Source organism: Ahaetulla prasina, chromosome 3 (assembly GCF_028640845.1).
Source record: "Ahaetulla prasina isolate Xishuangbanna chromosome 3, ASM2864084v1, whole genome shotgun sequence".
Classification (NCBI taxonomy): Eukaryota; Metazoa; Chordata; class Lepidosauria; order Squamata; family Colubridae; genus Ahaetulla; species Ahaetulla prasina.
In genome coordinates this window covers 151,846,556-151,873,283 of record NC_080541.1, presented here as the reverse complement: position 1 = coordinate 151,873,283, position 26,728 = coordinate 151,846,556, and positions in this window count along the sequence as shown.

Genomic DNA, 26,728 nt, shown 5'->3' with positions numbered 1-26,728 from the left:
AAGTGCACCCGGTTACAGTTTGGGGTTAGTGTGGCTCCAGGGTTATTTCAGAACCTCATGGAGCGGCTATTGCAAGGACTACCAGGGGTGATACCATACTTCGACGATGTATTGGTATCCGCTGAGAACCTAGAGGAATTAGGGGTAAGGCTGCGAAAAGTTTTGGGCATTTTCCGGTCTGCCGGTCTAAAAGTTAAACTGAACAAATGCCATATCGGGGTTGAATCTGTGGAATTCCTGGGCTACCGAATAGACAGGGAAGGGATTCACCCCACTGAGAGCAAGGTACGGGCCATCAGGAAGGCCCCAGCCCCAAAGAACAAGACGGAGTTACAGGCATTCTTAGGTCTGGTCAACTTCTACGCGGTATTTTTAAAAAATAAGGCAACAATTGCCGAACCGCTGCACAAACTACTAGCAAAGACAGCTGCGTGGTCTTGGGGAAAGGCGGAAGCTAGGGCATTCGAAGGGGTAAAGAATCTCCTATCTAGCGATAGCCTCCTTATTCAGTACAATGGCACGTTGCCATTAGTATTAAGCTGCGATGCATCTCCCTACGGGGTGGGGGCTGTGCTCAGCCACCGGTTGCCAAATGGCACAGAAGCCCCTATTGCATACTACTCCCGAACCATGTCATCAGCTGAAAGGAATTATAGCCAGCTTGATAGGGAAGCCTTGGCTATAGTCTCCGGAGTAAAGAAATTCCATGAATATGTATTTGGTCGTGAATTCGAAATCATCACGGACCACAGACCTTTGCTAGGATTGTTGGCAGGCGACCGCCCAATGCCCGTGGCACTCTCGCCCAGACTAACCCGATGGACTATCTTCCTAGCGGCATATTCCTACAAATTACTACACCGGCCGGGAAAGGAATTAGGGCATGCAGACGCCCTGAGCAGATGCCCGTTACCAGAGACTATCGAAGACCCCACTCCGGGGATACCAGTTCTGCTAATTGACTCTTTGGACTCTGGCCCAGTCACATCCAAGGAGGTGGCTCGGGCTTCGTACAAGGACATTACAATAAGGACTGTAATTGGTTGGGTACAACGAGGTTGGCCCGCTGCGCCGGGCGAACGGTTCAAAGAATTTGTAAAAAAACGTGGGGAACTCTCAGCCCAAGGGGGGTGCCTGCTATGGGGGGATCGAGTGGTGATCCCGGAGAAATTGAGGGAAAAGGTATTGGAACTCCTTCACGAAGGCCACCCAGGGATCGTCAGAATGAAGGGTTTAGCGAGAAGCTATGTGTGGTGGCCCTTAATGGACACGGAGATTGCTGAAAGGGTAGGGAAATGCCAGGCCTGCCAGGAATCCAGACCACTACCCCCAACGGCTCCGATTCGGGAGTGGGAGAGACCCCAGGGCCCTTGGTCTAGGATCCATATCGATTTTGCCGGCCCCTTTCACGGCCAAACCTTTCTGGTAGTAGTCGATGCCTACTCCAAATGGCTGGAAATCATTCTCATGAGATCCATGACAGCCGAGGCCGTGATTTCAGTCCTACGGCACCTATTCGTAACGCACGGGCTGCCTGACACGTTAGTCTCTGATAATGGCCCACAATTCACGGCAACCCAGTTTGAAGGATATTTGGCAGAAGAGGGCATCCGGCATGTCCTCTCGGCGCCTTTCCACCCTGCGACGAATGGCCTTGCAGAACGTTCCGTTCGGAGCGCAAAAGAAGCATTGTCCAGAATCAGGCCAGGCGATTGGCAAACAAAAATCGATACCTTCCTGGCCGTCCAACACAGAACCCCCTGTGTCACAACTGGCAGAAGCCCGGCAGAGCTATTAATGGGTCGGAAGCTCAGGTGCCCACTAGACCGTTTAAACCCAAACTACACACCAGACGGTTACAAAGGGGTACAGGGTAAAACAAGAGGGATGGCAGTAGGCGACCTAGTGTGGGCACACAACTACAGCGAGGGTCCGACCTGGGTAACAGGAAAAATCCTAGAGATAACAGGACCAAAATCATATCTAGTAGAGATAGAGGATGGCCGGGTATGGAAGCGCCACATAGACCAGATAAGGAAACGCATAACCGGTAAATCAGAAACAGGCCCTGACTACCCAACGAATGAATCCACAACTGACTCAAACCCGGGGCAAACGCGAGACTTATCTGAGTTCCAGAAGGTCCAGCGACACCAACCGGCCCATCCTGAAGACAGCGGGGACGACTCTAAAATTAATCCAGGGCCGGATGGCCTAGAGGAGGAGCTGAGAGGAACAAACAGTCCCTCCGGTCAGCTCGACTCACTCCTAGAAAGTGAATTGCGCAGGTCCGAAAGAGTCAGGAGACGCCCAGTCTACCTGCGTGATTACGTAGAAAAATAAGATGCTAATTTTATGCAAATATCGGTAAAGTGTTTTCTGGGAGGGAAGGAGTGTAATGTATCTTTAAAAGTTTTGGCGGGAAAATAGCACGTTGCTGATTGGTTGAAGCCTCCGGCTAAACTGTATATAAAGAGAGGTTTTTCCCAGCACTGGCTGCTGGGTTCACCATATAGTAAAGAGCTGTTGTCACTACCTTGGTCTCCTGCCTCGTTATTGCCCGAATCTAACAGATGCCGTCTCCCCCATTGTGCAGCGCACTAAGTTTAAGGGCAAAAGCAGCAGGCAGCTACAGAAGCGGCAAGAGGAATATGGGGAGACGCGCCCCAGCCAGTGTCTTGGGACAGAGAAAGTCCCTGAGAAAAAAGTTTAAAAAGGCTTTGACGATCACAGCTGTGGCACACGATTGTCAGAGTCTTTTTTTGTTTGTTTGTTTGTTTTAAAAGCAGAAGTAACGATACCCGGCAAGTGGGCAGAGCCTTGCACTACCATCGCTATCGGTTCTCCGAACCACCTGCCACAATTGTTACCGGATCGCCCAATCCGGTCCAAACCGGGAGCATTTCACCCCTGCTTTAAGCCTAATACAAGATGCAGAAGAGGTATGACTTAAGCCATTATAAGTGACGACCAATTACCAAGCCTTTTCTATTTTCCATAAATAATTTCCCCTGGGCTAAGTAAAGTAATTCAGAAAAAGGATAAAGAGAGCAAGGCCTGTATTCCCATGTTATGAGCAACTACTCTCTCAACCTCTATTGAAATAAAGAAGAAGGAGAAATATAGCACAGAGAGATAATTGTTCATAATAAGGTAGCACTGTTCCAGATCTCTTTGCTTATCACCATTAAAGCCCTACATGGCATGGAGCCTAATTATTTAAGATTTGGTTTCTGTCTGCCCTGCTAGATTTGGCACAGTTGGTTCTCTCCTGGTCCCACCGATGAAGCAATCTCACCTAACAGGATGCAGGATGGGCATTCACTGGCGTAGCATCTGCCCTCTGGAACAGCATCCACCTGGATATTCACACCACCACTACCTCACTAGCCTTAAAGAACATTAAAAAGTGACTCATTCTCCAGGCCTTCAGCTAGGACTATGAGGTAGAGCTTTTGTTGGTTCACCTTCCAGACTCCCAGAAACATTTCCCCACAATCCTTCACAGCTATGATCCTCACAATTCCTAGAATTCCCCATGACCCACCAGCACTTCCTCTAGGTTAGGGGTCTCCAACCTTGGCAACTTTAAGACTTGTGGACTTCAACTCCCAGAATTCCTCAGCCAGCAAAACTGGCTGAGGAATTCTGGGAGTTGAAGTCCACAAGTCTTAAAGTTGCCAAGGTTGGAGACCCCTGCTCTAGGTGACTTACTCATCCTTTCTTCCTTGTATTTGCCTTCATGGTGAAAGGGAAAAGTTGGTTATCTACACTATCGTCTTTCTTTCTTTCTTTCTTTCTTTCTTTCTTTCTTTCTTTCTTTCTTTCTTTCTTTCTTTCTTTCTTTCCTTCCTTCCTTCCTTCCTTCCTTCCTTCCTTCCTTCCCTTCTTCCTTCCTTCCTCCCTCCCTCCCTTTCTCCCTCCCTCCCTCCCTTCTCTTTATTTCTTTCTCTTCCTTCCTTCCTTCTCTCTTTCTCTTTTCCTTCCTTCCTTCCTTCCCTCCTTCCTTCCTTCTTTGATTTATTCACTTTTTGATTTACTGGCTCAATCTTACTTGTACTCTAGGTGATGTATAAAATTCAAATAACACAAACAAGAATAATGAAATAGCATTTTCGGAGTTTGACCAAAAAAAATTACATCCCTCAATTATCAATTAAGAGAACAGACTCCTGATCAGTCCACACAGGGTTGTGAGTAAAAGACAGGAGGAAGAAAAATCACTGCCTAAAAACACTGTGGATGATAAACTGGATTTGAAAATGAAAGCAATCCAAGTACTAAGTTTTCTGTTCATTGTTCCTATCTTCTTTCAATAAATCTTTTAAGATTTAAAAGAAACCAGGAAAATTTGCTTTCTTTCTTTTAGATTGCCAGGAGATGAAAAATAACAACACAATTAATTGTTAGTAACACTAATAATTATATATGCCATCTTGGGACAGTGACTCTACACTAATCAGTCCTATAAGGCAGTCTCGAGAAGCTAAGTTTTTACCAAGCTTCTGGAAAGCCTGGACAGTGGAGGCCCCTCCTGTTGGGGGCCAAGGAGGAAAGCCCACATAGGAAATGCTGCTACTGAGCCTTTTCTCACTGCAACTAATAGGTGGGAACCTTCAGCAGTTGCTTTCTAGCTGCCTATGTTAGACTTCTGATATAGGCCGCACAAAGCATATCCAGGAAGTCCTTGTTCTAGCCTTATTAAAAGCTTACATTAACAGAAACTTGCAAATCAGAAAGCACCTGTCCTTCTCTCACTTTTATGCTCCTGAAAACTAGGGAGGGTCCCTTCTGAGATGCATTTGCCACACTTCAGACTCCAATTTCATTTATCAGACCGTTCTCTTAGTTGTGGCTCTTCCTTGTCCCTCCTAAGATCAATCCTATATACGACTGCGGCCTAGGAGCTAAGTTATTTCATCCTTTCCTTCAATGCTATTTTTCTGATTAACCCTTCTCCTCCCCCTCCTCCTTAATCCTAAATTACAGGAGGAAAGGCTTAAGCATAATTAATAGAAATAAAGAGAATCCATAATCTCATAAAACTTCCCATAACGTGATTCTATAGCAGAGGTCTCCAACCTTGGCAACTTTAAGGCTTGTGGACTTCAACTCCCAGAATTTCTCAGCCAGCAAAGCAAAGCTGGTGGAGGAATTCTGGGAGTTGAAGTCCACAAGCCTTAAAGTTGCCAAGGTTGGAGACCCCTGTTCTATAGAGTCTCACTGTTCTCACAGGATCATGTTTGGCCAGGCATTCTATTAATGGCTCCTTCTTTGTTCCGGTCTCATGTACCATTAATGAGCATCGTTCCTACACGCTGGATGTTTTCGCAAGATAAGAAAACATTGAATCTTTTGGACATTGGTAGAGAAGTTAAAGGTGCAGAAATGAGGCGAAGATGGGATACGAGCTTAAGTTTACCACAGTTTCTTCATTGACTTTAAGGGTTTTTGTGGTTATTTTTTATCTCTTTAACGACAACCGGTGAAATATTAAAAGTTAATCGTGGTGGTAAAATATAATTTAGGCATTCTCAAAGCAAATCACTGCTATTAAAAAAAGTTCATCAGGATTTGCTTTTTGGTGCCATATTATATCAATACCCCTGTATCCTTGTATTTGTTCTGCCCCTATTCAAGGAAGGGTTTCTGCTTGTATCAGGTTTCTCCCTGTACAAAATTTTATATCAAACTTTCCCTGCTAATGGCAGCACTGTATTCCCAGGTTTCTTTCATTTCCTGGGAAGGCTTATAATTTCCACTGGGAAGAACAAGCAGTCTTTCATCTATGTTATAAAACAAGTGATAATAATTGGGAGAGGCTTCCTATTGATCAGGGTTTGTCTAAGAGAGTGATTCATATGGTTGTTGGATTCATTACATTTGACATAAAAACTGCTTTGAACCTTACTAAGGAGTGAACTTAAATCAAAGTCAGTGATTTTATTGATGCTGAGTTAAGAGCTAGGAACCGGTTAAGCACAGATGCCAAGTTTGAATAGGTCTCTAAAAACTTGAAGGCAAAGAGCAACTTATTGCTCATTGCTGTGAGGACAATCCTACCCGAGGCCTCCTGCTTTGGGACAGCTTAGGAGAGCAGAAAACTATAGATTTCTACCTAACACAGACAATTAGACTTGGAACACTGTAGTTAATCTGCAAGCTATCAGGCATCCACATGCCTAACGTCCCTGTACTAATATTCCTTTTTTACTTACTCTTTTTATGTATCCAAATTATGTTTATACTTAACCTGTTATCTTATATATGATTGACAAAAATAAATAAATAAATAAAAATTGTTGTTTGGAGGATATCAATTATGTAAATCTCTTGGTTGACCCACTCGATTTGCATAAGCTACCCTGTTTCCCCCAAAATAAGACATCCCCTGATAATAAGCCCAATCGGGCTTTTGAGTGCATGACAATAAGGTTCAGAAAAATATACAACAGGGTCTTATTTTCAGGGAAACATAGTAGTATTTCTATTGTAAGAAATAGTCAGTAGTCACTTAAACAATGACAAAAAAGAAAAAGAAAGAAGATGCAAGACACTTTTGTTTTTGTTTTGTTTTTAAAAAAAGAACATACTTTTTAAAGGTAGGTCTGCAGAAGCTAAATTTTTTAAAAAGTTAGAGGACAGGCAGATTATGACTTTTAGAATTCTTTTTTGTCAAATTCTATCTCCATACTAAATTTAGTCCTCTTTTGTTTAGTTTTCAGAGAGTTGTTCTGCAAGTGGACAGTGTCTTAAACCTCTTTGGTTTCAAAAGAATAAAAGTAAGCAACAACCTCACTACTATAGGCAAAATTATATCCCTCTGTTCCAGTACTAATCTTTGACGAACAACCTCAAAAAATCACTACCCTCCATTTTAGAGTACATTATTTTTAAACCCAATAGTTGACCAAAGACAAATACTGTTATATATAACAGATGTCTATTAGATAATAGATAACCAGAGTCTGTCTTGTGGAAAATACTACACATGGCAATGAGGAAATTAGAAAAGGACAGAAAAGTAAAAGGAAGTGATTTTATTGATGCTGAGTTAAGAGCTAGGAACCGGTTAAGCACAGATGCCAAGTTTGAATAGGTCTCTAAAAACTTGAAGGCAAAGAGCAACTTATTGCTCATTGCTGTGAGGACAATCCTACCCGAGGCCTCCTGCTTTGGGACAGCTTAGGAGAGCAGAAAACTATAGATTTCTACCTAACACAGACAATTAGACTTGGAACACTGTAGTTAATCTGCAAGCTATCAGGCATCCACATGCCTAACGTCCCTGTACTAATATTCCTTTTTTACTTACTCTTTTTATGTATCCAAATTATGTTTATACTTAACCTGTTATCTTATATATGATTGACAAAAATAAATAAATAAATAAAAATTGTTGTTTGGAGGATATCAATTATGTAAATCTCTTGGTTGACCCACTCGATTTGCATAAGCTACCCTGTTTCCCCCAAAATAAGACATCCCCTGATAATAAGCCCAATCGGGCTTTTGAGTGCATGACAATAAGGTTCAGAAAAATATACAACAGGGTCTTATTTTCAGGGAAACATAGTAGTATTTCTATTGTAAGAAATAGTCAGTAGTCACTTAAACAATGACAAAAAAGAAAAAGAAAGAAGATGCAAGACACTTTTGTTTTTGTTTTTTTTTTTAAAAAAGAACATACTTTTTAAAGGTAGGTCTGCAGAAGCTAAATTTTTTAAAAAGTTAGAGGACAGGCAGATTATGACTTTTAGAATTCTTTTTTGTCAAATTCTATCTCCATACTAAATTTAGTCCTCTTTTGTTTAGTTTTCAGAGAGTTGTTCTGCAAGTGGACAGTGTCTTAAACCTCTTTGGTTTCAAAAGAATAAAAGTAAGCAACAACCTCACTACTATAGGCAAAATTATATCCCTCTGTTCCAGTACTAATCTTTGACGAACAACCTCAAAAAATCACTACCCTCCATTTTAGAGTACATTATTTTTAAACCCAATAGTTGACCAAAGACAAATACTGTTATATATAACAGATGTCTATTAGATAATAGATAACCAGAGTCTGTCTTGTGGAAAATACTACACATGGCAATGAGGAAATTAGAAAAGGACAGAAAAGTAAAAGGAAGGATTTTATTATCTGCTATAGAATTAACGTTTTGAGGGGAAAGGTTTTGATTTTTGTGAGATTTTCCTGCTTATAGAAAGAATCAGTAGTGGGTTTCAATTCCCATTGCTACCAGTTCGCGTGTGCGCACAATGCTTCTGCGCATAAGTGGTGGGTTGCTACCAGTTCACACTGGATCAGGCGAACTAGTAGTGGCAACAATGGGAGGCTCCGTCCAACTGCCCGGACACTTCTGCACATGCACAGAAGCGTCACATGTGCACACAAGTGCACGCACACTCCCGAGTGAACCAGAAGCGACAGGTTTTGAAATCTGCCCCTGCTGTACATGTGTAGAAGCGTCCGGGTGGGAGGGCGGAGCCTCCTGCCGCTGCTACCAGTTTGCCTGAACTGGGGCAAACCGGTAGCAACCCACCACTGGAAAGAATGTTTACTGATCATGGATAATGTTTAGAGAGCCTTGAGGGAAGTGAAGAAAGAGAAGGGGGACACTATCTTGATAGCCCATTTTCATGTGTATAATCATGATCACTGGTTGCTATTTGCCTTGTGTACAAATTATACTTAGAATAACTTTATTGTCAGTTTAAAAGTAACTAATCGGCATGCATTAAAATGAAATTTCATTGCATACAGCTTTCAAAGGATCTACAGTAGAGATCATATTACAGTAGAGATCTGAACAGAACTATCTTGTTTCATAAATGTATTCTCTCCAGCTATATTGCTGTTCCAATTTTTAAGGGCAGATACCATGAACTGCAGAACTATTTTCGTCCTTTCTCTTGTATTTATTAAGCAAATTTGATTACCAAGTACCAAGCCAGTTTACGATTACATTGAGATATTAAAATTCAGAAATACTTTGAAACAATTAAAAGCCATTTAAACCAACTATTCCCCTTCCAATGGGTTTTAGCCAGGAATGCTAATTTAGACCTTAGGGGCAATTGTGCTGGCTTGGTACTGAGGATAGTTTCATTTCAGTGTGATTAAAATGGAAAGCTACATTTTGGCCCTTTTGGAATCTGAATCCAACTATTTCCATGGGAGTCGTCCCCACTCCTATGATATTGGCTTCCTGCACCAAGTGAACTGCAGAAACATTGATCTTCATGAAGCAGCTGCTGCAGACCAAACCAAACCAAGCAAATTGGCACCAAAGATTTGAACACTGACATTGTTAATGTCCCAGCAAAATGAAACTACTAACTGCCTCTTTTGTTATTTCACTTAGAAAGTTCTAGAGTTGATACCCTGTGACCTGTCATTGGGGTTGGATGGTCAAGGCTGAGAAGGACTTAGGAAGGGATCAGAATGGTCCCCCCCACACTTGTAAAGGTCCAGCCACTGCCATAGCTACATATGGTGGTACCAGTGAAAGTTGTGACATTATGAGCCAGAAAGTAAGAGTGCGTGGGTGTGTGGATCATTGGCATAGATAATAATTACCGTGCTATGTTTCTTGGGTTGCCGCTGCTATGGTCAGGTATCTTGTAAATGCTACCATTGGAATCTAGTCATTGGAGAGAAATGGAGAAGGAAGAAAAAGTCCTACATCTGGGGTGCTAAGAATGAAATAGGAAAAGGAGGAAATCTTGTCTGAGATGGTTGCTAGTTTCAGAATCAAGAGTGTGGAGGTTTCTCAGTGCCGAAATATTACTGCCGAGTGTTGTGAATCAAAGCTGGCTGAGGAACTCTGGGAGTTGAAGTCCACAAGTCTTAAAGGGACCAAGGTTGGGGACCCCTACTCTAGAGATCATCTCTCGAGCCATTCAACAGGGACTTCTGCCTGATTTCTAACTTGCCCTTGAGAAAAGTGGTGAGTTTGAAGAAAGTGGTGAGACAACAACTATAGAGGCTTAGATAAAATACATTCAACTGGATCTCTTGCAGTTAGAATTCAGGTTTAGACATGGGATGAAAACCACATTGGTTACTCTTATGAGTGGCCTATGGTAGGACCTGGGTAGATCGAGGAAATGCAGAATTCTTGATCCAGCTGGATCTCTCAGTAGCTTTCAGTCATCAACCATGGTATCCTTCTGATCCATTGTCAAAGGTTTGGGGTTGGAAACACTGTTTTATTAGTTCCATGTTTTTGTAAGTAAGCTACTTTAGCTCAGTGGTGGGTTTCAAAATATTTTACTACTGATTCTGTGGGTGTGGCTTGGTGAGCATGGCATGGCTTAGTGGGTGTGGCTTAGTGGGCATGGCAGGGGAAGGATACCGTAAAATCTCCATTCCTACCCCACTCCAGGGGAAGGATACTGTAAAATCTCCATTCCCTCCCCAATCCAGGGTGTTTTGTCTCCGTCCTCACTTTGGAGTAACGAGCTGGCCTACAGCCAGTGCATACACGGCTCCTATCAGTCCTGGCCGAGAAAACGCAGCTGCCTGCCAAAAAGTTCAAACAGATTAAGACTTCATCTCACTTCGACACGGTTCAGCTAATTTGCTTCCCGTGGAACTGACAGCAGTCCCAAAACTCTTTATATATCCTGTGGGGTGGTGCTCCTGCCCCACCCTTCCCTTTGATGACACCGCCTCTCTAATCTTCTGAAGGCTTGATTGGTATGATTATCAGCTGCGTCTGTAGGCGTAGCCTGAGGAAGGGAGGAATCAGGGGATGTCAGCCTCGTTACGTCCTCTGACTGGCCTGGTTCTGGCTCCTGGAGCCCAGCCAAAGGAATCGGTGCTTCTGAGGTAAGCCTAACCGGCCCTTCCCCCTCACTCTCAGAGTCACTTTCGGGCATGGGGCCAGGTTCGGAGGCTGGAGCCACAACACAGGGGAAGGTTTCTGCAAAATCCCCATTTCCTCCCAATCAGCTGGGACTTGGGAGGCAGAGAATAGATGGGGGCGGGGCCAATTAGAATTTTTACTACCGGTTCTCCGAACTACTCAAAATTTCTGCTACCGGTTCTCCAGAACTAGTCAGAACCTTCTAAAACCCACCTCTGCTTTAGCTGTGGGAGGAGGGGAAGGGAGGTTGAGGTTGAATCTTCTCCATATTGTGTAACTTCTGAAAGAATCCAACGGGAAAGGTTATCATCAGTTTGTGGTGAAATGTCATTCTTATGTGGATGAAACTCAGCTATGTTTCTTTGCTCAGCAGGAAAGGTGGAAGTCTGGACCCAGTATCTGGAAGCTATGAGGAACTGGATGGGGAGAAACAAGCTAAGGCCTAATTTCAGCAAATTGGAATGGCTATTGCTTCAGATGCCTTCCAATTCCATCCTTAGCTCGAACAGTGTTGCACTCCTGATAAGGAGCAGGCTCACATTCTGGAATCTTCTTGGACAGAGTTCCAGATCAAGAAGCAAGGGGAAGCTACAGGCAGGCGTATCTTTGCCTAGTTTCAACTGGTGCACCAGTTGTGGCTTTTTGTGAAAAAGGACACACTACTAATTATGATTCATCCCCTCATACCTCCTGGTTGTACTACTGCAATTATCTCTACATAGATCTGCCCTTGAAGACAACCTGAAACTGTACCTATATAAGTTGCAGCTGTTCACCTCATAGAGGACGGCAGTTGATTTCCTCTGTTATATCTTTATTATAGGAAAGACTTTGGCTATTCATTTATTTCAAGTGCAATTCATGATGATATGCTATAAAGCCTACATAGCTCAACTCAGTGGTGGAATTCAAAAGACAAACCCTGAGACACTGCAACTGTCATAAATATGAGCCAGTTGCCAAGTGTTTGAATTTTGATCACATGACCTTGGGTATGCCGCAACAGTCATAAGTGTGAAAAATGGTCAAAAGTCGCTTTTTTCACTGCTGTTATAACTTCGAACAGTCACTAAACTCTTGTAAATTGAGGACTACTTATACAGCCCAGATTCTGCAAACTCAGGCTTACCTTTGAAGATAGCAGCTGTTTTTATCCTGGTGATTTCTATGGGTACTAGTATATCTCCTATAAACTCCCAACCAGCATAACCGCTTCACTTCCGAGAAATCATTCTCACTTTTACATATTTCATAATCAGATAAGATTAATATCCTACTTGGGATTAACTAGAAGAAACCCTGCAGCAGGCATCTTATCAGCTAAGTCTTGTTTATGATATCTTTTATATCAAGGACATGCGGATTACGTAAATCCTTGTTCAATGGATGACGTTTGCTTCCGATATAGCTGGAAAAGATATCAAAGATGAAAGACTGACAAATGCAGAGTTTGTTTATCAAAACTTTACAAGACTGCACAAAAGAGGAGTAGTCTCTTGAGTTATTTGATCCTTGACTCCTCCCATTATGGCCTTCAATGCTCCCTGACAGCTTCCAATATTTTGATTAGCTTAATCCTGTGATGGCAAACCTATGGCACGCGTGCCACAGTGGCACCCGGAGTCATATTGGTGGGCATGTGAGCTCAGCTCCAGCGCGCATGTGCGCACTGGCCAGCTAATTTTCAGGCCTTCTGGGCCCACCAGAAGTTGGCAAACGGGCCATTTCCGGCCTCCAGAGGGCCTTTGGGTGGGTGGAGGAGGCCATTTTCACCCTCCTCAGGCTCCTAGAAAGGTTCTGGAGCCTGGGAAAAGCGAAAAACGGGCCTACGAGGCCCACCATGCCATCACATGCCAAAAGCGTGGAGGAGCGCGGGGATGGTATAGAATTATGGGTGTCGGCACGCACGCACGCGGCCCTCCATGCTCCACCTGCTTTTGGCATGCGATGGCAAAAAGGTTAGCCCTCACTGGCTTAATCATTTTGCCACACTGTGAAAAATAGTTGGATACCACAAAAGACAGTGGTTATGATATACCAAAAAGATATTTTGGTCTCTCTTATTTCTCCTCCTCCTGGTATCAATTTGATGAAAGGTTCCTAAAAAGCTAAGGGAGAGGAAGAGGAAAATTTTGAAATGTGTTTTCCAGTGTGACAATTAAAAATAAATAAATCATGGAAATGATGGGAGAAAAAAAGACCACAGGAGGAGACCCATGGAAAGGTGTTGGTTGTTGTGATGTAGGGCTGTGCCGCACTTCGGCTTTGATCTCCAAAAGGTATTTTGAAGGTAAGCAGAAGTGCAAACATAGCATCCAACTGCAATACTACAAACCAAGTTTATCTTTTTGTGGAATCTGGGAAGGGCACAGTTCCTTTAAAGTATTGCTATAGTCTTGGAACTTATCTGTCATGTTTGTATACACAACCTTTTAGGAGAATTTAGGAATGCCAAAAAAGAAAACATGGCTGTATATGTACACAAAATTATACAGAGCGAGGAAGGTAAAATTAAACTGACACGTATTTTTTTTTCTTTTTTTAAACAGTAATCTTATCCGATTATGGGATGTGTAATGTAGAGGACACGATGTTGAGAGAAAGTAGTGGCTTTGGACATAGCAGAATTAACAAGCTCTGAGCAGTTCTCCCTCTTCCTTGCCAAGGTTCCACTCCAGTTCAGCCATGCTGACATTTCCCTGAATCTTGGGTGTTCAAGTTTTAAAGAAGATCCCCAAGCTCTTTGTGAGAAAGATTGCTGTATTGCCTGAAAGAGGGATGAACCTGTCCATCTTGCATGCCAAGAATGCTACTTCCTCAAGAAAGCAGGTGAATGGCTAATTGACCCATGATTAAGGTCTGGATTATAGCTTCGGTGGTGGCTTGGACAAAGAACCTGGAAGTTGAAGAGGAAGTTGAAACATCTGTAGCCACCAACTGTTGCCTTTGAAGATTCATTCAGGACCTAGGCTATTTACAGCAATCAAAACAAGTTGATCCAAGTTTTGCTGATCTAAGCTAAAATGGCAAGCGAGAGCCGAGGCAGTGTTTGCCCTATTAGAGATGTAAAGAGGGCAGATACATAGGACTATAGAGACCTCCTATTTTATTATTGCATTTGTTGTTAAAAAAGCTGTTTTTGAAATGCAACCAATCATTTATTTTTATAAGAATCTAAAGTAAATGTAACTTAAACAGGTCTGTTTATCACCTGTTATGATTTATGAGGGGAAAAATAAACTATCTATATTTGGGAAATAAGTAAGTCCAGGTTTTAAGAAATGTCAAATAGTCCAATGATTTAAAGAGGGAGTTAATGGATCAGAAAATTCTGTTTTGTATCTACTGGACTCTCTGCAGCTGTGTTTCTCAGCCTTGGCAATTTGAAGATGTGAAAACTTCTAGATCCAGAATTCACCAGCCCAAGAATTTTATAAGATACTTCAACAAATTGCAGCTTCCTGCAATAACACCAGCGGAACTGCAAAAAAATGTGCTAGTTGTTGATACCTAGGATGCTGGCAGCAACCCGTATCAACCATTAGCACCAGTCAAGGGTATTTGTGATGCCTTTTTTAAAGTTCAGTTGACTGACTTTCATGTTTAATGAATAAAGTAAATAATAATAATAAAATAATAGGTGCAGTGACATACCCTCCAGCTGTCAATTATAAAAGGCCACACTGCTTGGATCTGCACATGGACTATGCCAATATATCACAACATGCTAGGTTCTTGGGAAGCACTCAGTGCCTAGGAAGGCCAATAACAGCTAAAGGGTTGGCAGCTGTGATTTTACAGTCTTGTGTACATAATAACAGTAATGTGACAAACCATAATAATACCTAGTTAGCTGCTACAAAAAGATCACGTGGACCACACAGCCAAACATAGAAAGTAACAATAATGGTGCTCTGGAATATCTGAAAGGAATATCATTTGCCTGCAAGCAAGAACTGGTGTGACCACAAAATAGGCAAAGTAATAGAAAATGAAGAAGTTAAAGTGTCCTGGGACTTTAGAATTCAAACAGAAAAGCACCTGCCGCATAACACCCTAGACTTAATAAGCGTTGATCAGAAAGACAAAAAAGTATGGATGATGGATGTTGTAGTACCTGGAGACAGTAAAACAGAAGAGCTGAAGAAAAATCACAAAATACAAAGATGTGCAAATAGAAGAAGAATGACCTGGGGCAAAAGAAAGCAAAAATAATACCAATAATAATAGGCGCCTGAGGTGCAATCCCAGAACATCTGGAACACCACTTGAACACCATCAGCATTGACAAAATCATCACCAGTCAATTGCAAAAAGCAGCTTTACTTGGAGCACCTTACACGTCAATTACCTTTAACCAGTGGTGGGTTGCTCCCAATTCTGTCCGGTTCTATAAAACCAGCAGTAAAACTGGCGGGAGGCTCTGCCCACCCACCCCGATGTCATCAATGGGCTTCTGCCCATGCACAAAAGCGCATGCGCTCCCATTGCGAACCGGTAGTACAGATAAGTAGAACCCACCCCTGCCTTTAACCCCATCAAAAACAACATTTCTCTATCCCAGGTCCTTGGAAAAAACTTTGTATATGGATAAAAATGCCAAATTTAATCTAAACATCTGGCTAAGTGACAAAAACCATAATAATAATTTAAAAATTCCACTTTGCAGCCGCCCAAATAACTGCCAAGTACATTGCAACAATGACAAAGCAGACATTATAATAAATTACCAAAAGACTGGTAATTAATTAACAAGTTAATTAGATGATTATAAATCCAAAGACAGTTCTGTGTTTGTAGAACATTGTATGACATCGGAAAAATAATTTTTCTCCCATAACTGAAGCTGAGAGAAAGAAGATATTTAACAGAATTCTTATTTCTTGTTGTTATACACATTTATAGTAGAGACCTGAACTTTGCTGACAAAATTGTCTTTCTTTGGTTAAAGAGAAGAATTAATTTTATGTCTAGACTTGACTCCTTGTTACTGCTGGAACTTCTGCTGGATTATTTGTGAACTTGAGCAAATTATAATCTGTTGTCTACAATACATTAATTGAACTTCCAAAATCTAGATAACTACAGGATGGCAGCAAAATTGGGGTTTCCTATCACCTTTGATATTATCTGGTGTTCGCCTGGCTGTTACTTCTCAGATATATTAGCCCAACCTAAATACCACTAACAATGTTTCAGCATTACTGAGTCACTAATTCTGCTAAACCATAATTTGTTTAATGACATCTAGATTTCCTAGCTTTTCACAATACACAAAACATAATTCATTGTTTACAAATGCTATGGCAGAGTTCAATCAACATATTACCTCAGAATAAACATTTTTTATACAGTATATTACCAGATGTCATGAACTAATCAGTTGACAGAACACTAAAGGTTGGTCAAAGAAATGAGAGAAATTTATCCTGTTGAATTATCACAGTTGGTTATATGCTTTTTCTCCATATTCAAATTAATATTAACAGGATCATGAAGCCAGGTTTCCATAAGTAGCATATGTATTTAAACAATGACGCTGTTGCTTAAATTTGCAATCCTCATTATCCTTTCTTGACCCCAGGTGCCCTTGAAATGGATATGATTTATTCCCATTAACACAGGGTTAAAGATGGGCTGTTAGAAACCCTAAATGACAATGTGGAGTAGTAGTTAATTATGCTGACTGGGAAGTATAAAGAGTTGTAATTCATTAGGTTTGCACAGATGGTTGTTTTTCATGAATGAGACACAATTTCCTTCCTTTTAAGATGGCAGGATACAGACTGACACAGGGTTGAAATGCTTTCAGTTCAGACCAGATCAGCCGATCCGGTAGCGATGGTGGTGGGTGGTTCGGAGAACCAGTAGCAAAAATCCCTTCTCCCCCCCACCCAATCACCCAATCACCCCCTTACCCCCTTGCCCGTTTCTTTTTTAAAATGCTTTTAAAAGGTAAAAAAAAGGCTCTGACGATCACAACTGAGCCGCACAATCGTCAGAGCCTCTTTTTTTTTACTTTTAAAAGCATTTTTTTTTACAACCTATTTGGCTGAATAGGTTATATGTTCTACTTACTCCATGCGTCCTTTTGCTGTGCACTGTGCGTGCGCACCTCACATTTGGTGCATGGTGTGCACTGTACATGCACACGCACAGCGTGCGCAGCCAGCGAACTGGTATTAACCGATTCAGATTTCACCACTGGATTGACACACAAGTATTATTGCAACTTGGCCTTGTAAGGAAAGGGCGAAAGTAAATAAAGGATGAGAAGGATGATATTTGTGAGACTTTATATTTATGGGTCTAATTATGGGTCTAACATTATCACTTTAGATATAGCCAGGATCATTTAGAATGGGGACACATACCAACTGTGCTCCTCTGTAGGCTACACAACTGGAATACAATTATTTAAAACCTAGCCACATTTGTTTTTGAGATCTCAAAGTAAAGCAGGAAGGGATTCCAAGGCCCAAATACAATTAAGAATTATATATGTGTGTGTGTGTATCTTTGTCTATGTCTGTCTATATCTGCATTTATACCTACCATGTGTGAATGTGTGTGTGCGTTCATGTGTATTATTCATCATATAGGTATGGCCACCTATCATCCATCTCTCAGACAAGTGACTCTGGGCAGCATACAACAAAGCTAAAGACAATATATACAACCCCCCCCGTTAATATTAGTACTAAAAATATAAAATTATAAAATATGTATGTGTATATATTGTAAATATATGGTAAGGAGCATATGTTAATTACATTGGAGCCATCTCAATATTTCACCACTACCTTGGGGTCCCCAGCAGTGGTGGGATTCAAATAATTTAACAACCGGTTCTCTACCCTAATGATTTCTTCCAACAACCAGTTCACCAGACTGCTCTGAAAGTTAACAACCGGTTCTCCCGAAGTGGTGCGAACTGGCTGAATCCCACCATTGGTCCCCAGGCTTGATGACATAACCAGATATTCAGGGACTTAAAATGGATAAGGCCAAGTTCATTTTAGGGGAAAGAATGTTCCATTAAATGGGGGGGGGAGCAGAAAAAGCCCCTTTCTTAGGCTGCCAAAGGAAGCTTCCTAGCCAATGGGATCCACACCAAGCCCTCTCTGCTGGATCTGGTGGGATAGCCAGATGTAATCAGGGAGAAGCAGTTTCTCAAATAACCAGTCCTATGCCCTGTAGTACTTTAAAGGTCAAAAACAGCACCTTGAATTAGACTTAGAAACAGACTCATAAACAATGCAATTCATGGAGCAGAGGTGTAATGTATGTTCTTTTAGAAACATACATAACACCCACACTGTTGCATTCTGCACCTGCTAAAACTTTTGGATAGCCTTCAAGGGCATCATCATAGAAAGTGAACTGCAGTAGTCCAACCAGGATGTGAATAGGGCATGAGTGATTGTGAGTACAGCCCTTTGATCTAAGAATGGGTGCAACTGACATGCTGTAGGAAGTGGAGCAAAGGCTCTTCTAGCCATGGCTGCTACCTGTTTCTCAAGCTGGAGTTGTGAGTATAAGAGAACCCTCTAGATTGCACACAAAGGCTGTTTGGGGCAAAGAATTCACTCATCCAGCACCAAAAGTAGCACTGTCCCAGAACCAAAACCACTTAGTCTTGCCAGGATTCATTGAAGCTTGACCCTCACAGCTTTCAGGCATTAGGATAAGACATCAAGAGCATCACTTAATTCGCCATCGATAGAGATGTATAATTGGATATTGTCTGCCTATTGATGATACCTCACCCCATGGCAATGGACAAGCTCACCCAATGGCCTCATGTACATTTTAAATAGGAGCATAGAGAGAGCACCATCCCTTGCCCATCCCTTCCACGATAAGGGCTGAGGGCAAGATTTCTCCCCTTCCCCATAACACCACAGATTGATCCGGAAAAAAAGAAAGCGATACTGTGCTGCCCATCTCCAATCTTCCAAGTTGATCTAGAATGGTAGTATGGTTAATGACATCGAAAACTGCTGAGAGGTCAAGTAGGGTGAGGATGGATACACATCCACCATCCTGCCCTCGCCAGAGATCATCCACAAAGTACGACCAGTGCCAGGCCCATTCCAAACCCTGACTGAAAAGGATCCAGATAATCCACTTTATCCAAGGCCCTCTGAAGCTGTTGTGCACCAGCTTCTCAACTATCTTGCCTCAAAAGAGGAGACAGGATTTTTTAATATATATCATACACATGAAAAAACATTCATAGCACAGATGCCAAAAAAGAACATTTTTCTTGAACAGAGAGAACAATGTTTTTAACATTCATAGTGTTTGTTTTTATTTGGCCTATAACTGCCAGGGAGCACTATGACATCCCATTTCCATTTTTATGAAATAAATTATGTTTTCTATCTGAAATCTGTGGTATATAATCCAGAATACATATGATTAGTCACCGTAAATGTCTTAGTATCATTTGGCTGTTAATGAAAATACCATCGCAGGACAAGGTAACCAGCTCTTGTCATGTACATTATTTTCAGAAAAGAAACTGAGCAGATGAATGGTTAAGAGAAAAATTGCAAACAATAAATAACTGAAAATAACTGACAAAAACTGAAAACAGCTATAATTCAGAATGCCTAATTTTTTTCTCTGCTGAACTTATTTTATAACAAGAATCCAGAACAAATGATGTTTAACTTTCAGTAGCTTTAGCAAAACACTTAGAAGACATTAGGTGATAGTGATCTGGGTGAAGAGTTAAAAAAGTATATGTGGTTTCAGTCACAAAATATATTCAGAAGCATCAAAGAATATGGACAGGTGATTGATTCCCTGATATGATAAGGGAAGCAAGAATCTCTTTAAAAGAATTATTTTTTATTTTCTTACATTAATAATTCTTTTAGCTAATTATTTATTTAACAATTTAGCTAATCCTATGGAAATAACAATTAAAATAATCCTATATTTCATCCTGATAGCAACATGCTCAGCAACTGGTTTTATTGTAAGAATAATTACATCCCACATTTGATATCGTGTGATCCTTTTTCTCTCCATATATCAATGGAGATCTTCCTCTTTCATAGGTAAACCAACTTTTCTTCAGGGATTATTTTAGAAATGTAAGCTGCATCTTTTTTTTCTTTTTAGATTTTCCAAGTTGTTATTGTTATCTTTATGCCATTTGTAATTATGAAATAAAAAATCAGCTAAATTGTTATTTAAAAAAAGATCTGGTGTAGAAATCTAAATGTTTTTGCTGGGGAAAAAATGCATAAAGGCTGTTAATGATAAGAAAGCAGAATCCAGCGATATGCCTCCCTGTGAATTTTATCTCAGCGATTTCCCTGAAACTTGAAAGACAGTATTCCAAAACAGGTGGGTCATAATAATAGCTTAAAAATTACTAGGTTTGCTTAAGGATTTTGTTCAGTCTGTATTTCAAAGTAATCCAACCTGATCTATACCATCTGAAATAATCAGCAAACAGAACCACAGAATGTATATAAGAAGTACTATAGAATGCCATATAAAAATAGGTTTACAAGTGCACATTTTGACAGAATAGGTATTTAATAAATTGCAGGCTAATCCAAAATACAGGATTAATTCTCACTGTAATGGGGACTTATAGCTAAGCATATAAGAATGGACTCTTCCATCGTTCTTTCAAAAATTTATTCTATGAAAACTTTATTCATTGAAGAGCACAAATTACATTTTTTTTTTATTTCTGGGTGTCTGGTACTATAGGATTTGTAAATTGAAAGCTGTCTTGGAATAACATCATCTTTTATTTATAATTACTCTATCCTAAATCCTCGCTTGCTTACTTGTTTGTTATTCCTGTTTATAATCTACGTGGTTTCCCCAGGCATTTTTATATTCAATGGGTTTGGAATTAAGATGCTAGGACAATTCCAGAAATGTATAGAAATGTAACTCTACACTTAGATCTAGTCAAGTTGTCTACTGCATAAGGAGAAGAAGAAGAAGGTATGAACTTAGACTTACAGTAATTGGACATCCAATAGATCTCTGCATTTTTGACTCTTGGAGATGGCGCAGGAAAGCAAGAACTCAAACCTACAGCTGGCTGCAAACTGTTGCTGCTAGTGCTTTATACAAAGTGTCATCTTCATAATATGTGGAGGTGGAGCAATGATTGAGGGGTTGGCCTAACAGGTGTCAGTACTGCAGAGTTTTACTCAGCGGTAGAACTGCATGTTTTCCTGCCTCAGGCAGAAATGTTAATGAAGGAAAATATACGAGACAACAAAGGAATTAGTTAGGCAATGGAATAAATTTACTTGTACTTGAACACTGGAAGTTTGCTATCAATATCCCGATATTAAACAACCCGTGCCTCGTTGGGTGATCCTTTCACCGATGTCCTTACTAGATTCTTCAAAGCCTTCTACAGTGACCTAATTTCTAATGTGCTACCTGGGATACATTCAGAGCTGTATCTGCCTTAAAAATAGCTCATATTGAACTGTGGAGCATAGTCAAATATTAGCATAGGAAATGCTTTGTGACATTTTGTGTTATCTGCTTTATGATATTTTTTTATGCCATAAAATTTTATAAAATTGCCAAATTTCAATTCCACGGGAATCAGAGTTCACAGACTCAGCTTTTGGATGCATTCTGTAAGTTAGCATATTTAAATACCTAGGTTCAAAAACCTGTTGCTCTATGATGTACCATTTCACTCAGCTGAAAGTTACAGTAATGAAAGTTTTAGAGATATATAGAGTATTGCGGGCCCAACTGGCAAAGGAAAGCTCAAGACTGTATTGATTGGAAACATGCGGAGGAAGCCTTCATCCTGCAGTGGATAGACAAGGCTAAAATGATGATGATGATGATATTTGGTAGATTTTATAGGACTTCAGAGATGATGATGATGATGATGATAGAGTTGAAGATGATGGTGGCGGTGGCAGCATGTTTGCTTAAAAACTACATACAACATTCTAATTGAACATGAATTGGCAATATACATCTAGATCAGAGACTGAATGTGTTTAAGCTGCCTTAACAACTTTGTTCTACATTGCATAATAAACTTGGATCGGTTAGCAGGAAAATGATGGTAGGATGCCATTGGTATTGATGGACCTAATTTATGAAGATAGGTTCTTGCCCCCCCCCCCGAAATTCAGGTTAGGGAAAACAAGATAATAAGAAAATGGACATAAGTTAAGTTAAGGAGATAAATATTGGAAAGATAGAATATAAAGGTAAAGAGGTATATTAACAGAATATGGTCAAAAAAGTATTTTTAGAATTTTATACAAAGTTAAATGCTAGCGACCCAATTCAAGGTACAGATATAGATAAGATATCTAATTGACTTCAAATCTAATATCAGCAGCTAGACTATTGGTAGCGTAATATTGGAAGAAGGAACATTTGCCTACTATTGAATATGTATGAATAGAATGTAAGAATTGTATCTGTATTTCTTTTTTGTAAAAGGGGAGTTAAGGTTCCAGGGGAGGATGGGAGGATGGGAGTTTATGGATAAGCGTATTTTAGCTTATGATTGTTAGATGTTATACCCTGTATTTTGCTCTGGGAAGTCCGGGGGATTGGGAGAGGGGGAGGGGAGGGGAGAGGTTGGGGGGGAGGGAGAAGGAGGGGAAAAATTTGTAAAAACTTTATAAAACTTTTTAATAAAAAAAAGAAAAAAAAGAAAATAGACATAAGAATAAATTGGAAAGAATATGCATTTATTTCAATGCCTATTTCCCTTAACAAAGTATGGGGATTTAGGGTCTCCTGGGACTTGTGAATTTTTAAGAAGGAAAAGAAAAAGAAGGTAAAAAGAAGGAAGGAAGGAAGGAAGGAAGGAAGGAAGGAAGGAAGGAAGGAAGGAAGGAAGGAAGGAAGAATTTTGCATCTTCCAACTGTTCTGGGTAGTAATTCCAAACATAAATGATGTAACAAAAAAACGACTGAAGCAGGAGACATTGCAAAAACATTAGATAATGTTCTTTGAAAAGAGAAGACATCAAAATATGTGGAATGTTATCTCATGTACAGTCAAAAAACTGTCACGACAATTTTAAGCTATGGGTCACTGTTATAAGAGTGAATGCAGTGGCCCATCACTTCTCCAAATGGTTGCAAAAAAAGAATTTAAAAGCTTAGCTTTTTTTTCTGCATTAACTGCAGCATGGCAACATTTCAACATGGATTAACTATGGTTAACGTTTACAAAACTGGCATGTTTTTTTATTAATCACAGCTGGGGTGAAAGAATATAATTATCAAATTTGGTTAATTTGATAAAAGCAAATAATTCTGATCTGTCAACCACACTAGAAGAGGAGAAAAGAAGGAATTGTGAACATTGTGTACAAAATGTGAATCAGGTCAGAGACAGGTTTAAAGCATGCTTCCCTATCAGTGCAACCATCAGCAAACTTTTATTTAATCACCAGAGACCAGGCAAAATTATTTCAGGAGATCTATTTGGTGTACATGCTCCTTGCCAATTAACTATTATAATTTACACCATGTTTCAAATTAATCCTTTCTTAAAAATACTGGCACACTGAGAGAAGGGCAGAGACTGAATACTGGACCACAGTGGAATTGTTTTGATATTCCAAGGCAACTTTACCTGTGAGTATGCATGTGTTAGTAAATTATTTCAAAAACGTTTTAAAGAAGTCATTACTGTATTGATTTCAATACAATGAGCAGGAAACAAATTCTACTGCAGATGTGTGCCTACCTCTTCCTACCAGTCCATCCTTACTGTCAAACAGATCCACCCTTACTGTTAAATGGATCCATCCCTACTGTCAGATGGATCCATCCTTACTGTCAAATGGAGCTGAGGACAGAGTCTTATTGCTATATTCAACAGACTGCTGTATTCAAGTCACCTTACTGTATTGGCTGAGGGCTACACAGAGCCCTGTGCTAAACAGCATCTCCCTCAAAACTCATTATTTGGTCAGTGTTGCTCTGTATGTTTTGAGAAAACCCATGACTAAAAGGTATTGCTTTTTTTTTTAGACATTCAAAGAAGAAATCACATTATATTAATCTAATCCTATCAGAAACTGAGAGCAAGAAAATGGGAGAGGGGTAAATAAAATATCACACCTAAAAAAATCCTAGTTATCTATATGAAGAATGACACCATGAGAACTGAATGTTTCTGTTGGTGTACCCCAGAGGTGGGTTTCAGCAGGTTCTGACCAGTTCTGGAGAACCGGTAGTGGAAATTCTGACTGGCCCCACCCCCATTTATTCTCTGCCTCCCAAGTCCCAGCTGATCGGGAGGAAACGGGGATTTTGCAGTATCTTTCCCCTGGAGTGGGGTGGGAATGGAGATTTTACATTATCCTTCCCCTGCCACGCCCACCAAGCCACGCCCAAAGAACCGGTAGTAAAAAAATTTGAAACCCACCACTGGTGCACCCCAACAAGTTCTACCACCTTTGCTGGCTGCAAACTGGCAAAAAAGTAGAAGGGCACTGTTGTCATTATACCTCCTCCCTGCCTTTTCTTTTAATAAGAAGAATCAATTACTGAACTTATTTGGTGCAATGATTCACAGGATGCGTTTGTATCAGAAAACTGCAAAATCATCTGTACTGTAGCTGCCTCAGCTTAATGTTTTGCTCTAGTTTTCTTGGTGTGATTGTTTTCAAGGAAAGAGCATTTTTAAAATGCATGTGCCCCAAAGAAGGACAAGAGACAGGATTAAGAACAGTAGTGTTGATTAAAGTAAGATAACTTAATTATAGGCTGATTGGCACATCATTTTCAGACTAGATTAATATTTCAGAAGAATATTGGCAGACCAATCAAACTGAGAAATTATTTGACATGAGTTCAAGATTGCAAGAAGATATTGTTGGCAGCACACGCTACCATATTGCCAACTTCTTGTCTCCAAGTCTGTATGTCTTTATTCTAGGTACTATTTAGAATAATGTGACCCAAAAAAAATATCTTTGAAGAAAAAAATAAATGGACTGTATCATTTTAGTCCAGCTGAAGAATTGTGTACTTAATACTGAAATAATGAGAGGAAATTGCACGTTTGTCTAATAATTTGTTAGGTAGCTACAGTATGCAATATATTTTTTGATAAAGTTGCATAGAGCATTTGGTTAGTGTGGGTTGTTTTTCATCAGACTTGTGTTTTTAATTTGCCATCAGTTCTGCTAATGCAAATATCCAGAAGGGGGAATATATCGTGAATTCTTCCCTTGTGAATTTCATTTCTTTGAAACGTTGTTAATTGTACCTTGTTTTACAGTGGCCAGCCAGATGCAGATAGGAAACTTGAATATGGTTCCAATAGCACTCAACTGCATGAATTCTCATTTAAAAACATTAATAGCCATAAACAGGTGTTTATTATTTAATCAGCTTTTAGAGCAATCCAGGAATTGAATTCCACTGAAGGCTTGGTGCTCTGTGAGTATTATTTACCTTCTTTCACTGACCCATCTGTGAAAAAAACATGCATGCATTTTCTCAATACCATACATGTGTTTAAATAGCTCCTTAACCATTCTTCTTAGTAATCCTTTGGCCAAATTAGCCAAGAGTTCCAGGAAGAGTCTTGTGTAGTCTAATAGGAATCTCACACATAAGAGCAAAAGGTCAAAGTGGTTGAAGACATGGCAGCAATTAAGAGGCTTTGGCTGTTTCAGATGGAATGAGCCTTTGCATCTATCTCCAGATACTCTTAAATGAATATATTTATGCATATGTTACCAGCATTCAGAAGTCACATCTGGAAAAGCAAGTGTGACATTTCTTGGCTTCTAGGTTTCTTAAAGATGTATTCTTCAGCATGGCTTGTCCTATGTGCTCGTCCCACTTGATGCTAGATAGGTAGAGGTAGATCTTTTCCACAGCAAACCTCCTCCTACCCTAGTAGTCCAAGTGGCACCTACCCAGGCATTGTGGAAGGACCACCAAAATGAACTTTTTGAAAGCCCTTTAAAAGTATTGTCTTGTTGGAATGGTGTTGACACAAATTGAAGAAATGATTTTAAGAATTACCTCTTACATGGATAAGATTAGCAGTTATCAAAATAGTCAACAGATACATTCTACCCAAAAGAAGAGAACCCCTTTCATTGTAAGAGCGTGAACAAATGGATAAGAATTTTGCCACCATAATTGCCTATTTATAAGGAAGAATTAGACGATTGACATGTTCTATAGAATATCAACATAGAAATATTGTCTCAGCCTGTGAATCCAGGTAGCCTTGTTTGAAAATAAGATGGAACCCTTGTGTTATGAACTTAAACTTCTTTCTTTAAAATGCTGTCAACCTGACCTCTGATAGATTTGCTCCTTGGATTACAAAATGGAAGCCTGGCATTATGCATGTTTTTACTCAGATTTTAGTTGTGAGTTTATGTTTCATGACTACAGGTAGTCCTCGACTTACAACAGTTTGCTTAGTGAGCATTCAAAGTTACAACAGCCCTGAAAAAAAATGACAATTTTTCACACTTATGACCACTGCAGCATCCTGTTCTGACCCAGCTCCCCAAACATGACAAACCCTTCGTAGTTGAAGCAATGATTCTCTTATTCATCTCAGCCCCTGCCTTTTATCCACAGAGCTAGGGTGGGGCTTTGCTAGCAGCGGTGGATCTTCCGTCCCAAGGATCAGCCCACAAATTTCCACTGCTCTCCTCTCCTCTGCCTTCTTTGCATCCATTCATCAGGCACTGGACCCAGCTGTTCCTCCTCTTCTTCATCAGCCACCTCCAGGCCTGGGGGCAGTTGATCCTCCATCTGAGGCCCTGGCTCTGCCTCTGTCTCTCTCTCTCTGACAGCTCCATTCCCACATTCCCCTCGGAACTCACATG